At 34.0% G+C, this 14977-nt stretch overlaps 1 long non-coding RNA gene across 2 annotated transcripts; it reads left to right on the top strand.

Moving 5' to 3' along the window:
• The first annotated feature begins 4531 nt into the window (after window positions 1–4531).
• On the top strand, window positions 4532–13685 carry LOC136043521 (uncharacterized). 2 transcript variants are annotated; one of them, XR_010621635.1, is made up of 3 exons: window positions 4532–5062; window positions 7776–8554; window positions 13575–13685. It is a non-coding gene; the product is annotated as an uncharacterized LOC136043521 (long non-coding RNA). The 2 variants fall into 2 exon arrangements; XR_010621634.1 differs by having other exon boundaries at window positions 7771–8554.
• Window positions 13686–14977: the final 1292 nt, after the last annotated feature.

Genomic DNA, 14977 nt, shown 5'->3' with positions numbered 1-14977 from the left:
CATATTTTGCAAAAAATGTCGTTGCATGGTAATCTTGTTGGGTCAGTCAAAACCCGATGGCACAAGCTGCAAGACAGATCTGATTGTAAGAAGTTGACTTGTCTCTGCTTCAAGAGCTCAAGATTCTTGAAGAACTCAGAGGAGAACTGACTATCATTTGCTTCAGAACAGAAATACTGTATTGTTTCTGTATTGAGGGCCCTCTGAATGCAATTAAGATTGTCAATGCAGCTCTTCAGAAGAGTGTCTTTATGCAATCTTTCAGTCCTGCACAGTGGACAGCCCAGATGTTCCCGTTCCCATTGAATTATGCAGGTTTTGCAGAAAATATGTTGGCACGGCATTCTAACCGGCTTAACATATACCTCCATGCAAATACTGCAAGATAAATCTGATTCCAACAAATCAAGTTGTTTCTTCTGAAAAGCCTCAAGCTTTTCCTTATTCTCGTCTTCTTCTTGACGGACCTCTACTATTTTGAACTTCATACTAAGTTTTTACTAATTAATACTGCTTTGGCAGTTGTCTTATATAGTGAAAATGACGTCACAATATTTGTACTGCAATGATGCCTTTACAAAAAAATGATGTCATTTAATCTGCACTGGTATAATGTTTATACAATGTGGAATGGCTTCTTCTTAGAAAATTGAATATGAAAATCCATTTTCTTTTCAATTGGAGGTAAGGAGCTACCTTAAAACTCAAAACAAACAGAAATTATTCGACCTCTGAGGGATCTACCCCCTTTCACATGCCTCTCTCACAAGGGCATGAGATGTGACTGAGAAGCTTTTCTAAAAACAATAAAAAAACTTCATCGTAATGAGTTGGGGTTGAGTGGGGGTAGTTGTTGTCTTATACGGTATAATTTCAGTTCGTTTTGTTTTAATGTTTCTCCTTATTTTCAGTGGAAATTTTTTTATATTGATTTTTCAATCAATTTATGCCAAATAAATATGCCAAAATAAGAACCTCTTTTTTTGTATTGATTTCAAGTAGCTTTTCCAATCATGCCCAGGCCAATCAAGATATAGCGTGGACGCCCCAGTAAACCTGCAGCTTCTTGCTGTTAAATTGCATACATCGAAAATAGTAAATTGATTGGTAGCGTAAAATTTATAATTTCTCTAGCCCCTTATTCTTAATTACATAAAAAAAAACTAGTTTTTTTAACTGAAAGTAAGGAGCGACATTAAAACTTAAAAAGAACAGAAATTACTCCATATATGAAATGGGTTGCCCCTCCGCAATCACTCGCTCTTTACGCTAAAGCTTTTAATTGTTTTAAAAAGCAGAATTTCGGCAAAGAGTCAAACTTTAACGTAAAGAGCGAGGGATTGCGGAGGGGCAACCCATTTCATATACGGAGTAATTTCTGTTCTTTTTAAGTTTTAATGTCGATCCTTACTTTCAGTTAAAAAAACTAGTTTTTTTTATGTAATTTATGAACGTTTTTGAATTAATCCATGTTTGATTATGGCTCTCCACACATAAATTATTAAAATGAAATTTGCATATTAATTCCTTTTTTGGCTAAATAACTTTCTCTTAGTTTTGATCAGACGATTTTGAGAAATAAGGGATGGGGAAGGAGGCCTATTTGCCATACAACTTTTTTCGGTTACACAAAAAGGCAACTACAAATTTTAATTTTTAAGGAATTTTTTATTAGTAAAAACTATACGTAACTTAAGAATTAACTTACGTAACAAACTTTTATATTCTTTAACTTTTATTATGTATATGAGGGGGTTTGTAACCTCGTTAATACCTCGTTCTTTACGCTAAATCGTAAGTTTTGTCCCGATTCTTTAAGAATGACCCCTGAATCAGAAAGGCCGTAGAATAAATAGTTGAAATTACTAAAAATACTATAGCATAAAGAGCGAGGTATTTATCTCCTCCTAAATACCTCACTCTTTATGCTAAAGTATTTTTAGAACCCCTCATATGCGCAATAATCTCTGTTCGTTTTAAGTTTCAATGCTACTCTTTACTTTCAATTGAAAAAACTTTTCCATGTTTATTTTTTCATTGTTTTTTTATAGTAATTTTAGAAAATTCTGCGCCCTTTTCATTTAATTTCTGTTCCCTCATGACATATTTCTCCAAGGAAAGATCCTCCCACATAGCCCCCTCCCCTCAACCCCACCCCCAAAACCAAAAAAAAAAATCCCCTGAAAACGACTGTACACTTGCCAATAACCACTATTATATGTAAACACTGGTCGAAGTTTGTAACTTGCAGCCCCTCCCCCAGGGACTGTGGGGGAGTAAGTCATTCCCAAAGACATAGTTATTATGGTTTTTGATTATGCGGAACAAAATGGCTATCTCAAAATTTTGATCTGTTGACTTTGGAGAAAAATGAGCGTGGGAGGGGGCGTAGGTGCCCTCCAATTTTTTTGATCACTTAAAAAAGGCACTAGAACTTTTTATTTCCGTTAGAATGAGCCCTCTTGCGACATTCTAGGACAACCTGGTCGATATGATGACCCCTGGAAAAAAAAACAACAAATAAACACGCACCCGTGATTTGTCTTCTGGCAAAAAATACGAAATTCCACATATTTGTAGATAGGAGCTTGAAAATTTTGCTATAGGGTTCTCTGATACGCCAAATGCGATGGTGCGATTTTCGTTAAGATTCTGTGACTTTTAGGGGGTGTTTCCCCCTATTTTCTAAAATGAGGCAAATTTTTTCAGGCTCGTAACTTTTGATGAAAAAGACTAAATTTGATGAAACTTATATATTTAAAATCAGCATGAAAATCTGATTCTTTTGATGTATATTTTAGCATCAAAATTTCGTTTTTTAGAGTTCGTTTACTATTGAGCCGGGTCGCTCCTTACTACAGTTCGTTACCACGAACTGTTTGATACACAGTAGCACGTGACTAAAACGATCGAATGCAAAAAAAAAAAAATTGAATGGCAGAAGATTAACTAGGTTGTTGATTTTGAAACGATTTGAGCTATGATCGATGTTAAAAGGATATCTTATGCAACAATTTTCGTAGAATTAAAATTTACATCCTTTCGCCTCAAATACCTCCTTTCGCCTTAAATCAAACTAGTGATAATAATTTTGTTTCCTATTGTGCCTTGAGGATGTTCCGATTTTTGTTAAAGAAACGGTTGTGTTCCAATGCCTTGTTTTATCCGTCACTTGTTTTTATGGCTCAGAAACCGGTTTTCTGAGATGTAACCTAAGCGTAAATCTTGAATGCATTACCAATAACAGGCAATTACCGATAGAATTGACTATACTCTAAGGCTGGATCTAGGCAGTGACGTAATTTTGTCAAATCCTTGGGGAATGGGAGCCAAAATTGGAGTCAAATTACCCAAATCATGTAAGAATGATAGTGAAAACAAGCAAATGACCCATATATTACCATAAATGCAAAGATATACTAAAGAAATCTGACTTGTTTCTCTGAATACGTGAATTATGCAGGCTTATCTTAGTTTTGACAAGATTTTTTGCAGAAACTAAATTTAAACTCGGGGGATAAACTGAGGTCTAGGGGAGGGGAAAACGTGGGTGTGGAGGGGGCAGTTCCCCTTTTCCCATAGCAAATTACGCCCCTGTATCTAGGGGGTGGGGTGAAAGATCGGGCAAGATAAAAAAAGGGATTAAGTTTGATGAAAGAACAGCCTGAGAAGTGGGAATTTAAAGCAAATAAATTTACAGTATTTCAAATAAAGCCATTATGAAACTTTTAAAATCAATGGAAATAAACTAGGATTCAATAAAACCAGCGCTTTTAATAAATAATATGTAATAAATAAATACCGTTGTTTTTCTTGGAAATACATGCAACTTTCACTCTAAATGAAAATTGCAATACTTATAGTATTGAAGGCGTGGCAAGGGTTGGCAAATCTTATATCCCGCCTCCCCTCTTAAGAGAAAACCTAGATCCAGCGTTGCTAGGCTCAACTGTTTTTCTAATCAAAGTTTGGATGCTTCTTTCGGTCTATTGTACCTAAATTCATACTCTTTAAAATAAAATAAAAAATATTGAAAGGACGAAATAATGATTTTTCTTTTACCGAAATTAGTAAGTAATGATCCGGGGAACCTTTACCCTTGACCTTCCTTTACCCTTTACGTTAAAGCATCCTTTAACAGGGATTATTATGCTATCCACATTATTTTAATCGATTTTCCAGAGCACTGAAATTAGTCTCCCCAGTTTTTATGCCTTTAAGTTTCTTTAAATTTCTAAGAAATAATTTAAATTATTTTATTTTCTAATAAGTTTAAATTAATTTGGTTTAATTCCAAATTTTTTTAAATTTAATTTAATTTTTTATTTAAATTATCAATTTTGCTCTTTTTAATGAGTGTTATTTGTCACAATTATTTGCCTATTATTTTCCCATCAAAGAATTTCTGAATAAAACTTTTTTTAAAACCTTTTTCTTTATATATTCAAAATATAAATTGCACTATAGTTGTACTATTGGAAATCTTGTAGTTGTCCCCATTGCCCTCTGAAGGGTAGTCCTGCTGTGTGAACCCCTAAGAAATGATATTACTGTTTTTCATCCTGTGATATAAATATGAAAAACTTAATTTATTTGACATGATTCACGTTTTTGGAGATATTGACTTGTCTCAATAAACAGCGGAGACCCTGAATAAGAATTTTTGTGTTTTTCTACTATTGTTCAAACAGTACATTTAAGTTAAGTAAAGAGTAAACTGTCTGTCAATGGACAGAAGAGAATTTACGGGTCTTCTTCAGCATACGTTGCTTGATTAATATACACATATTTTGCAGCTTATCTGATCTGGCCATCTGTATTTGCCCCGTTGGGTATGACGGGGAGCTATGTGAAATGAAAAATCCATGTTTCCATAACCCGTGTTCAAATTCAGGTGTCTTCCTCAGGGATGGTGAATCTTTCACGTGCATGTGTACACCACCTTACATCGGTGACACCTGCAGAGATATTGACGCCTGCTGGAACCATTCATGCTCTAACAATGGAAAATGTGTGCCTGAAAATGGTCAGGTGACATGCTTATGTAAAGAGGGATACATTGGTGAGGAATGCAATAATTTTGACCCTTGCTTTAATAACCCATGTCTAAACCATGGCAGCTGCCACAGACTTATTGACTCTGATTTTTCTTGTTCTTGCTCTAATAATTAGTATGTTGATAATCGTGAAGAGCACAATTCTGCTTTTCGTTTACATGCATGAACAGAGGTACTTGCTTTATAATCGATATTGAAGATTTGTGTGTTTGTTGCACCTGAACAGGGCCATATCTAGGGGGTGGATCGTCTGTTTTGACTTCTTTTTCGAAATGCTTGTTGGGCTTGTAAAATAGTATCATAAGTGCATATGTACAAATTTGGATTAGATTTGTAATGTCTTTGTTAATTAACCCCCCCCCCCCCTCATACAAAATCTTGGATATTGTCTTGCGCCTGGATGAAAAAACAAAAAACAAAATAAAAACAAAAAATATCAGCATTAATTGACTCAAGTCAGGCAATACAAGGCTCTACAAAACATTGCAAAATAAACCACATAAAAAGAACACACTTAAACAAGTCAAAAAATATATAGAAATTGGTATAGCATTTTAAACAAGACAATTGGCAAAAAAAAACTTTAGATAAAAAAAAATCTTAATATTTCAACTTCTCATTCAGAAACCTTTATCAAGGGGGGAAACTATATAAATAAAAGAAGCTATCATGAACAAATAAGAAAACTAAAAAGGATAATAGCACAAACGGTATACCAAAGAAAAAGACGAAAAGAAAAGTCACATTGAAATAAACATCCAAAATCATGATACAAAACATAAGACTAGGATGTCCCCTATTGTAGAAGTTTTGTGTCTTACTTAATCTTCTGAATGGAATCATTGAAATACAATACCGAAATTCCACCTTCAAAAATTGAAGAAAATTGTAATTACAAAGTTGTAAATACTTTTTGGATTTTAACTGTTTCGCCGTGAATGAACAGTTATGTAATTTTGCCCTTTTCAGAACTTGCAGCTGAAGTTGTCCAGAAAAACAAAATTATAATGGAAAGTTTGAAAAGGTTGTTAGCCTAGTTTGTAATTCAATACAGAAAATGAAAGATTTGAAACCACTCTTTACATTTTAACTATATTCGGTAAGTATATATCCTGGGGTAGTAAGTAGATTGATCTCTGCTTAGCAATGTGGGGCCCGGGCTCCATCTGAGCTGGCGCAGAATTGGGCGATTGGCTCAATACCTGTCCCTGTAAAAAAGACCTAGAAGCTGAAATGTTTATCAATTTTTGCCGCCCTGAATGCCATCAATAGCCCTGGAAGATTAGTATAATTTATTTTATTTTGAATATATTTATATATTCAAAGGTTTCTTATGAAATCTTACGTGGATCTTATTATATTTTGTCAGAAACTCTTTCTTAATGTTGACCGTCATTAACTAACGTCTTGTTGAGCGCGTCATCTGCAAATGCCAATTTTCCCCGTTGTATAAGTTGGGTACAATCGATCCTGTAAAATTATTATTTAGCCTAGTTTGGGGATTGCACAGCCATGATTTTTCTCATAAAAACAATGATATCTGTTTCTCCCGTGATTAAGACCCTCTTACTTAAAAAAAAATATTTAGTTTTGACGATATTTTTAAAATATGTTGAAGTTGGAAAACTCCGGTCAATCTTAGGTTCAAACTTCAAAAAATTTGAGAACTAAAAAGTCAAAGAATAGAAATTAATAGAGTGCTAGATAATGTGTAGCAATCTGTTTCAAAACTAAAAAGTAATACAAAAAAAAGATTTATTATCATAAAAGCTTGAGAAAAAATATTGCAAGCAATAGTAATAGATAGTTGAAACTGATCAGCCTAGTGTGTTTGTTAAGCCTTACTAATAATTATATAGGATCAAGGACAGTTATTTTTAAAACCGGATTCTTAAATTGGTCAAATGGAAGTTTATGCAGCCATTTATGTTCTAGAAATATGTAAAAATTGCGAATTCAATAATTAGTGCCAAAGACCTCCCTATACAGTTATATTGTTTGGACAAGTAGAGGGCACTAGTAAAAAAAAAATATAAAAAAACAAAAATAAACATGGGTGAAAAGTGCAAGCTATAAGTAGCTTAAAACCTTGCCTTTCCTTTTAAGGTTTGATTGTCAGGGGAATCGACATTTTTTATTGTTTCAATTTTTACGAATGAAAAACATTGTCAGTTTTAAGTAATTAGTTTTGCTTTTAGTATCTTTGAAGTTGTTGGTATCAGATGCGAATAGACCTAAAATTTATCTAGGTAGCTAGTGTAATAATATATTTTTCACCACCGTCAGAATCTGCCACAAAAATATTTTGATGTGCCATTGAAAATATTTTTTTTATGGAAATCACCCTGGTACCACAAAATTAATGGGTACCTAGAGAAATCTGGGGAAGGTACAGGAAGGGTGTGCGGAAGCACCAGATGTATGACCCCAATGTTTCCTGGCTGTAAGACCATGAGATGGAGATCAGCACTGCCGGTAGGGATTTCAAAATGTAATGTCTTATTTCTCTCCCCTTTTTGTTTTACCTTACTTCAATAAATAAAAATTTTCACCGCCATGAAGATCTGCCACAAAAGCATTGATTTGGTATCAAAAATATTACCTCTTAAGAAAATCACGAATTTAACTTATAATTGTATTAACTTATGGCTAAACCCATAGTAACTGCAGTAGTAGCAGTGTGAGCTCTGGCTAATACATCTCTTTTTTTAAGTGAAGGATTTGGCTTTGAGCCAACCAGCGGTGTTATATCTGCAATGAAAGATGTATACAGTAGACTGGACAAGAACAATAATGCTCATCCAATGCTAGTTGTTACGCAAATAGTGTCAGCGTTTCCTCGATTCGTTGAACGGGGTGAAGGAGGTCGCTTTGCTCAGCAAGACGCAAACGAGCTGTTCCTTGAACTAATGACGGTTCTTAAGCAAAAACTACTACCAATCAAAGCCGAGAATCAAATCAGTACATATTTATTTGTTATTGATCACTATTTCGGTGGCTCCCTTTTATGTCAATTGAAAAATACTGAATGTGAGGAAGAAACCGTTAAGACTGATACTGAAGGCTTTCTTCAGCTCAGTTGTTACGTTTCCTAAGAGATGAAGTATATCGAGAATTGACTTAAATTGAAACTCAAAGAGCATACTACAAAATGATCCGAAATACTTGACCGCTATTCGGCTTATGAAAAAGTTTCGCAAATTAAACGTCCACCTGCGTATTTGACACTTCAAATGGTGCATTTTTCTACAAAGAAAAGGGAAATGTAAAGCCAAGAATCTGGAAAGATATTAAATCTCTTATTCAACAAGATGTATTTGATCTATGCGCTGATGAACTAAAATTGAAATTAGCTCTAATGAGGAAGATGTTTAATGATAGTGAAGGTAAAGAAACATTAGAAGCAAAGAATAAAAGAAAGACGACCAAAAACGAAGAAGAGAAGAAAAAGACAGAGCCATACTCATTTCCTGACGATCTAGCATCAAATAATTCAGGTAATTTTTGTTTTATTATTGCTAGGTGTAGACTAGTAAACACAGGAGTAACAATATTATAATTTATAGTTGAGTGAATCGGGAAAAGTTCGACACTATTAACATGTTTTTTCTCTTTAACTGACTGTTGCGATTTTTTTTTTCTCAAGTATCCTATATCATCTTCTATCGACCATTTTTTACAACTGTTTCTCACATTATTGAAATTTCTAATTTTCACATATACTGTGCGTATGACCCATCAGCAGGTCTCAAAGTCGGTGAAGTCCGCGATGTTGGGCTAACCCCAGCTTGAAGCGCGGGGGGGAGGGGTGACATGCCCTTCTAGCTTTTTAACAATATGTTAAAAATAACATGATTTCACCATTTTAAAGGGCATTAAGGAATCACTCTAAGTCCATAAGCAAACAATATTTATCTCAAACTGACTGGCATCAAAAGGTCAGACCATACTTTTTTTCTGCCACTGCGGGGTAACTCAGACAGTGTTGGGCTTAACCAATAGATAAACGTTACAAGTATCTTAGCCGAGGTGCACGAAATCATTAAATGTAATTGATTGCTTGTATTTTAAAAAGAAAAACATCCCACAAAATATGGTTTGACCTCAGATACAAAATGTGACTCATAACTGTTGTAGCTTACGTGTATGGGCATAAAACAAAGATCTATTGATAATTGCCAGTGACTGCCTTGTACGACACAATAACCTGACGGATTTGGGGTATTTCAAATGGTCCGGTTCCCACTAACTTGACTGGTCCTGCAAAAATGTATTTGTCTGCATAAAAATGTAAATGTATTGTGAGTTTAACTTTTTTCTCGTCAGGAAAGTCTAGAACCCTTCCTATGTACCAACCTTGTTCATCATTCCTGGCATCGTATCTAACTGTGTAGCAATCGTTTAGCTTGGGAACAATCTTGTGGTTACCGGGTGTCTTCTTGCCATCACTGTCGCTTTCTTGAATAGTATATTGAACGTTCCAATCACCCTCATCAGAGCCAAGTTCAAGGCTGATATCTGATTCGCTATCACTTGAGTCTCTATTTGCTTTCCTCTTGGGAAGAATTTGTTTTTCGATTTCACACCCTTCCTGTCTGAACTTTTTTTCTTCCCTTTGCCTTTTGCTTTCAGATTTTCTTCCCTCTCAAGTACATCTAGATGTCCTTTTAATGTTTTCACTTCTGCCTCTCTTGCAATTTTCTTCAGTTTTTCTATTCTTGAGACTGATGGTTGGTCGGGCAGCTTGATTGAATTAAGTAGAATCTCTTCAATAGTTTTGAGTGGTTGCCAAACAATTTCTTTGGACTAAGGGTAACAGAAACGGTAATTTTTTCTAGTTCAGTGTTGACAGTGGTTGGGACTTTAGATGTTGCCTTCTCTGTTTGTTCCTTTTTCATTTGTGCAAAGTGTCTCAACTTGACAGATTCAAACTAGTTATGGTCAGGTACGGATGGGCTTACTCTCATTGGAACGCTCAGATTTATGACTCCAGTTGCTTTGAACGACTTCTCGATCAGACTAGGACTGAGATAGGAATCCCATACCTTAGATAACAGATATACAAAATCCTTCTTCGACAGAATGTCACCAGGGTCATCCGTCTGCCATTTCAATCAAATGATGATTCGATATTTTGACGGTCTACAACAATTCAAGAGCCTTGAGAAAAGAAACCAAAAGTTTCAAGATTAATACGTATTGTTGTTAGAAGTCGGAATAGCTTCGATCATCCAATATTTTTGAATAGACCATAGCATAAAAAGACATTAAATTGCGTAAGGAGGAAAAAGCTGGTAATTGCAAAAATGTTTTTATTTATTCAATAAAGTGTTACGACAATTCAAAAACCTTAAAAAGCCTTAAAAACCTTTAAAACCTTAAAACCAGAAGTTTGATGCTTGGTAGAAATCTTGGTTAGAAATTGGACTTCCTTTAACAATCAAATAACTTTGAAAAGACACAGCAGAAGAAAGAGCACCTATTTGAACACGACCAGTTTTGTAATGTCAATAGGAAGGCCCAAAAAAGAAAATGTTCAATTATTACAAATGATGGATTACAAGAATTCAAAAACCTTAAAAAACAACAAAAGTTTGCAGGCTAGTAATTGTCGTTATTAGAAATCGGACTAGGTTTAATAATTATTATCTTCGAATAGACTTCAGTCTGAAAAGACTTAGATTGGGTAAAGAACAAAAACTGGTAATTGCAAAAATATTTGTATATATCTTAACAAGTGACTCAAACAATTCAAACCCTTAAAAAATAAAACCAAAAGTAAAAAGCTTAGTCGAAATCGTTATTAGAAATTGGATATCTTTGAACCTTGTATCTTTGAAATATCTTTGAAAGACGTTTACTTGCGTAAAAAGCAAAAAACTGGTCCGCTAGCGCCTATTTTCAAAAGTAACAATCTTTCAAATAATTTTTATACATTAGTTCTCTTTCAGGACTTACGAACACAAGCTACAAACTGTTTAGTAAATAAGTTTGTGTGGCTCAATTCTGAGCCCTTAGCTACCCCTCTTTCCCAAAGCGAAATGTCTTTTTTTTTTTACCAATAACGTAATTCCTCAACAGGAATTGGCTCAGGGGGTGGTGGTGGTGTATAATCAAGATTTTGCCTTGAGTACAAGAGACAGGCCAGAACCTGTCTCCATTCACTTGGCTTTGATTTGCTTATTTTAGTTATTTTTTTTTTATGGTAAAAGGTGAGACTTATAAATGTATAATTATGACGAAACTTCACATTTACCGCTATTTATCTCATTTAATGCAATCCGACGAGAAACCATAGTTTCACGCCACTGGGCTCACACGATCAAACCTCCTCCTCTTTTTTCACTATAAGATATATCTGTAAGGGATTGAAACTTAACATAAGTTACAGTCCCTACCCGATGGATTCTTATGGCTACACTATCATTAGATGCAAATTTATTGAGATTTTAAACTATTGTGAACAAAATAAGCACCTCAAAAGCTTGATAAGATGTACACAGAGGTTCCACAAGAACCAGATTTCAAAATATGTCCTAACTCAGCGGCTGGTGTCCCTCTAATCATTTTTGCCGAATATAAAGCTTATATTAGCTTAATATTTAGCTAATATAAACTTATATTTAATAATTTAAAAACTTATATTTAGTTTATATTTAAAACTTATATTTAGCTTAATATTAAACTTCTTATATAAAACTTATATAGACCTTATAGTGATCTTCCGTTGCATCAGAAATTGTTGCTGAAGTTTTAATATTTTGACAACAAATGAACAGAGTTTTTTTAATAGACTAAAATATTTATATTATACCTTACAAATAACTTAAAAATATCACGTATACGATTGGGACTGTCCCTTCTTAACTCCTTGCAAAATCCCAATAAATCATTAGAGTAAACTAGTAGAAGCTTTTATGGGTGTAACAAATGTAATAAATGGATAATTATAATCTTGGTAACTATTAGTTTATTTATTTGTATTTTACTTTATAATTATAAAATTATTAATCATAGAATTTACAAATTAATATAAATTAGATAATTTTACGAACATCTATATATATAAAAATAAGTTGTTTGTCTGTCTGTTGACTGACGTCATATTTATGTGTCGATTGACGTCATTATAAGGATTGAGCATTATGCCGTCATGAAGTTGTTTGTCGACTCACGTCATGTTTGTCGACTGACGAAATTACAGACCGGGACACAAATGACGACCGGGACACAGGGAATATAAATGACGACCAGGACACAGGGACACAACTACAACGGGGACGCCGGGGGGCACAGGGGGAACATATAAATGACTACGGGGACACAGGGAATGTTCGATTAGTAATCACCATCAACAAAGCTCAAGGGCAATCATTAGAATAATGAGGTACAGATCTGAATACGGATTGTTTTTCCCATGGACAATTATATGTTGCATGTTCAAGAGTCGGTAAACCTGACAATCTATTTATATGCACAGACAATAGGACAGCGAAGAATGTTGTATATTCGCAAGTTTTACGTAGTTAAAAACATATATATATATATCTATCTATATTCACAGGTGGGACACAGGGACACATCTACAATGGCGCGTAATTAATATGGCACGTAACGACTTACGCGTGCGGGGGGCTTGGGAGTGGGCGAAGTGCCCCCACCAACTAGGTGTTGGGGTGGCGCGAAGTGCCACCCCAACAGCTATTTAAATATAATTATAAAATTTATAATCATAAATTTGTGACCATAACCCTTGTAAACATGTGATTTCATTATTCTTTTTTCTTGTTTAACAAAGACATACACAATTGGATCTTCTTAAGGCAATCTCCTACTGTGGTCCTTTTGCCCGTGTCGTCTAATGGGCATCAGGACTTCTCACAATAGGGGTCAGAATGGCTTCAATTCTATAATAAACCAGAAATTACAAATATTTTTAATCTACACAGTTAGAAAACCCCTCTTCTCTCTCCATATCACTTTTTTGTTATTTAAAAAGACCACTAGAATTTGTTTTTTATTTACGAACGTTTTTGTTAGTAGTAAATATACATAGCTTGCAATTTAACTTACGCAATGAACTTATATATTTGTGTATTTGTATTACGTATATCAGGGGGTTCACCCCTACGTCAATATCTCGCTCTGTACACTAAAATTTGAATTTCGTTCCGATTCTTTAAGAATGACCCCCGAGTCACAATTGCTGTTTAATTAGAATAATAGCTCTTTGAAAGTACTAAAAAAAAGGTGTACCCCCTCATATATGTAACAATTTTTGTTCGTTTTAAGTTTTAATGTTGCTTCTTACTTTCAGTTAAAAAAGATTTTTTTTTTATTTAGTTTCTGATCGTTTTTCTAATAGTTTTGGGAAATCCAGCTCCCCTTTCACGGAAAATTTTCTTCCCCCTTGAAATATTCCTCTATGGAAAGATCTTACCACGTAACCCTCCCCCCCCCCCCGACCCAATTCATCTGTAGCCTCTGAGCTAATAGTCTTTTTCATTACATGAAAAGGACATTCAGCTTAAGTCGCAACCCATATTTGACCATCTTCAATCCTCGTCTGAAATGGAGCCATCATCTTCAAAAGGAGATTTAGACGGTTTAAATGACCGACACAAGAAGTAAGTATTGTTTTACAATTGCTAAATGCCTGGCAATTGCCAATTGCCTATTATCGTCTTTTTTAAGCATCAAAGAACAAAGATATGTTTTGTTTATTTATTTATTTGTATCTATTAATATGCCAAAGCTAAGAGTCTGATTATACTAATTTTGCAATAGTAAGAAAAAGTGGAAATTCAACAAGAAGAAGAAAGAATCAAACTATAGTGGGTGAACAAATTGGACAAAAAGAATAAAAGATGGATTTTGGCCTCTTCTACTCTATTTGGTGACATTTATGAGCCTTATATAACTCTATTTTTTTTTCGTTAGTGTTGCATCTTTCTAATAATAGTTTTAATAAAATGACCCAAAATTGTCGTATCGATATTTGTTATTTACACTTCAGACATTTGGAGGAACAAAAATTTCTTTCTATTAATATCTTCTGAATTCATAATTGGGTTCCTAGTTTTATGGTATCTAGGTAAAAATAGTCTGTACATATGTAATCCATGAAAAATTTATTTCAATCTAGGTTTTACAATTATTATTTTTAGAGGGGAGGGGCGTTTAGTTCTTTAGTAAAACGGTCCTGTCAAGCATGAATTAGTGGGATTAAGCAAAGAAAGGTACAGTTTAGAACTGTAGCTAACCACTATTCATTCTTTTATTTAACTGTGTAGAGCTCCAAATTTTTTCCTTGAAACAATGACCGTAAAGTAATGTAATGTGTGTGTGCCACTACCTTTCTATATTTAATGAAAGTAAATCCTCAGTGCCTAAACTAGCATTTTGTGTGTAATAGGACCTATATTAACATTTTTCAATTTACAAATGTTCAAATTAAATAAAATTTTCGAGATCATGCATATTAAAATTACAATAGGATTTCTGTAAAATAACGATTTGTCAGTTTTCCAACGGTTGTACCAATTATTGCTCTTTTATCAGTGTTAAATTTTTTCTATTATTACGGCTAATTATTTTGTCATTCTGTTTTTCTGTTGCTATCTCTGTCAATTTAAGACCAACTATTTGCAGCTAAACTGTATTGATAATCTAATGTAGTTTTTTTTATTGTTTTTGAATGATATTTTACCACAACGTGTGCTAAAATAATTCATTGCTTTTTTTTCCTTTCTTATCTGTGTCGAAGCTCATCAGAGCAGGAATAGTTTTCAAAGAGCTCCAAAGTTCAAAAGTTTTTGCAAGGTGTCAAATATTCTTTCTTCTTTTCCCCAAAGCAATTCTCTGATTTTGAATTTTTTTTCTTGTCTTTTAAGTATTTTTTTTCCCGTGATTCTGTATTT

This window comes from Artemia franciscana, unplaced genomic scaffold (genome assembly GCF_032884065.1).
Source record: "Artemia franciscana unplaced genomic scaffold, ASM3288406v1 Scaffold_6967, whole genome shotgun sequence".
NCBI lineage: Eukaryota > Metazoa > Arthropoda > Branchiopoda > Anostraca > Artemiidae > Artemia > Artemia franciscana.
The sequence above is the reverse complement of the archived record's forward strand: the minus strand, read 5'-3'. Positions and strand labels throughout refer to the sequence as shown.